This window comes from Triticum dicoccoides, chromosome 2B (genome assembly GCF_002162155.2).
Source record: "Triticum dicoccoides isolate Atlit2015 ecotype Zavitan chromosome 2B, WEW_v2.0, whole genome shotgun sequence".
NCBI classification, from domain to species: domain Eukaryota; kingdom Viridiplantae; phylum Streptophyta; class Magnoliopsida; order Poales; family Poaceae; genus Triticum; species Triticum dicoccoides.
In genome coordinates this window covers 633,804,506-633,807,093 of record NC_041383.1, presented here as the reverse complement: position 1 = coordinate 633,807,093, position 2,588 = coordinate 633,804,506, and the positions used below count along the sequence as shown (strand labels likewise).

At 42.6% G+C, this 2,588-nt stretch overlaps 1 pseudogene; it reads left to right on the top strand.

Moving 5' to 3' along the window:
* Positions 1-13: 13 nt before the first annotated feature.
* Positions 14-1,174, top strand: LOC119368156 (annotated as a pseudogene).
* The last annotated feature ends 1,414 nt before the right edge of the window (positions 1,175-2,588 follow it).

The following is a 2,588-nucleotide window of genomic DNA, read 5'->3' as shown; positions in this document are numbered from 1 at the left end:
GAGTTACCTAGAGATGAGATTTCTTTCTACGGATATGAAGGATAGAAATATGCTATTTGCTGCTATTACAACGAATCAACCAATTCGTAGTAAGTGTTCCCGTCTTCCCGATCTACATGATTTTTTCCCAACCAACATCTCTCAGAACTTTGCTATAACGCCAAACTTGGATATAACGCCAACGCCTGAGCGAATTGCCGGCGTCACAATAGTTTTACAAATAGAAGAGTATTTGGGCCAAAATGAGTCTGAACAGGGAGCAGTCAATTTAGCTAGAACAATATTGGGAGCCCGCCACCGAAATGGCGAAACTTGGCAGGGCATATTAGAGGATATTCGGGCGGGTGGTGGTATGGATAATTTTATCTAGAATCTGCCTGGTGCCTACCCGGAAACCCCATTGGATCAATTTGCCATTATCCCAATAATTGATCTTCATGTGGGCAACTTTTATTTCTCATTTACAAATGAAGTCTTGTATATGCTGCTCACTGTCGTTTTGGTCGTTTTTCTTTTTTTTGTTGTTACGAAAAAGGGAGGTGGAAAGTCAGTGCCAAATGCATGGCAATCCTTGGTCGAGCTTATTTATGATTTCGTGCTGAACCTGGTAAACGAACAAATAGGTGGTCTTTCTAGAAATGTGAAACAAAAGTTTTTCCCTCGCATCTCGGTCACTTTTACTTTTTCGTTATTTCGTAATCCCCAGGGTATGATACCCTTTAGCTTCACAGTGACAAGTCATTTTCTCATTACTTTGGCTCTTTCATTTTCCATTTTTATAGGCATTACGATCGTTGGATTTCAAAGACATGGGCTTCATTTTTTTAGCTTCTTATTACCTGCGGGAGTCCCACTGCCGTTAGCACCTTTCTTAGTACTCCTTGAGGTAATCTCTTATTGTTTTCGTGCATTAAGCTTAGGAATACGTTTATTTTCTAATATGATGGCCGGTCATAGTTTAGTAAAGATTTTAAGTGGGTTTGCTTGGACTATGCTATTTCTGAATAATATTTTCTATTTCATAGGAGATCTTGGTCCCTTATTTATAGTTCTAGCATTAACCGGTCTGGAATTAGGTGTAGCTATATCACAAGCTCATGTTTCTACCATCTCAATTTGTATTTACTTGAATGATGCTACAAATCTCCATCAAAATGAGTCATTTCATAATTGAATAAAAACGAGGAGCCAAAGATTCTAGGGGGCTACAGCTGCGCTTTTGCAGCACTGAACATGGTTCCGGGTACTCAAGATATTGCGTTTGTGTTTGGAGAGGTGTAGATTGTAGATTCCAACCGAGAAGACCAGGAAAAGATAAGGATAAAGAATGTCATATATCTCAGGAGCTAGATCACTTCCCGATGAACAAGTAAGAATTGCCTCAACAAAAATGGATGAAATTGGACCGAAAAAGCCATTGAGCTTCGTTATCGATTAGGTATCAGTGGGAATATCAAGATGAATGAGTTAACTAAGTATCAGATCGACCAAATTGAACAAATGATAGCTCAAGATCATGTTGTTCATTGGGAATTGAAGAGGGGAGAACGAGCAGACATCGAACGATTAATTTCTATTTCTCGTTATCGTGGAATTCTTCATCAAGATGGATCGCCCTTACGCGGTCAACGAACTCATACTAATGCAAGGACTGCTCGCAAGCAAATTTGGAAATGAAAGAAGGCTACCGAAAGAACAAGCAACGGATTTCGCGCTCATCCCTTGCTAAAGCGCATACATTTTCTTGCTCCTTGGTACTTGTCTGATCAATCACACTATTCATTAGTTCACTTGATTTTTCGTTCGATGTCTTGAACCGCTTACTAATCATGTATACGTATAGTAGGCCCCCTTCGCCACTCCACGTCTGGCCCGTCTTGTTCTCGCTCACTTCGCCCGCCTATCGTATCGGCTCGGCTTCGTCCGTCAAGCGACAGCTTCTGCCTCTGACGGCTTCACTATCGCTCATGACTGGTAGTAGTTGTCTCTATGTAGTAGTCGGCCTTTGTTAAGCTTCGCCAGAAGCGACTAGTCGCTTCCCGAATGCCTCTTTCTTGTACTAATTAATGTGTATGGTCTAGTCTTTCCAATGCCTCCTTCCTTGCCGCCAACGCATGCTAGATGGAGAGTAAGCAAGCTACCTTGCTTGCATTGCGTTCGTTAAACGGTAGCTTCCACGCCCTTCCTGCCTGCTTCAATTGATGTGAATGATCGTGTCTTCGACATCAATTTCAGTCTGATTAGATATGTCATTGAAACAAATCTGTTTTGTCTCTGTTTTCTTTTCGGATGATGAGGATGAGCCAGCCGATCCTAACATAATTTTGGAGGAGCCGGACGACGAAGCCTCAAAATCAGATAAAGATGTCTCCGACGCGACCGGACTTCCACTAGATTTTATAGGGGTCAGGAGGGAAAAGATATGCTGTTTTCTATCAGTCCCAAGCGGCCAGCTTCCACGGTCCACTTACGGAGGAAGAGATGCGGGAGGACCCAGGGCCAGAGCAAGTTGGGTTGGGGTATAGAGCCGTAAGCGCGGTGGGGGTGATAGAGGATGTGCTCGTACGGTTCATAGTTGGTATGATATT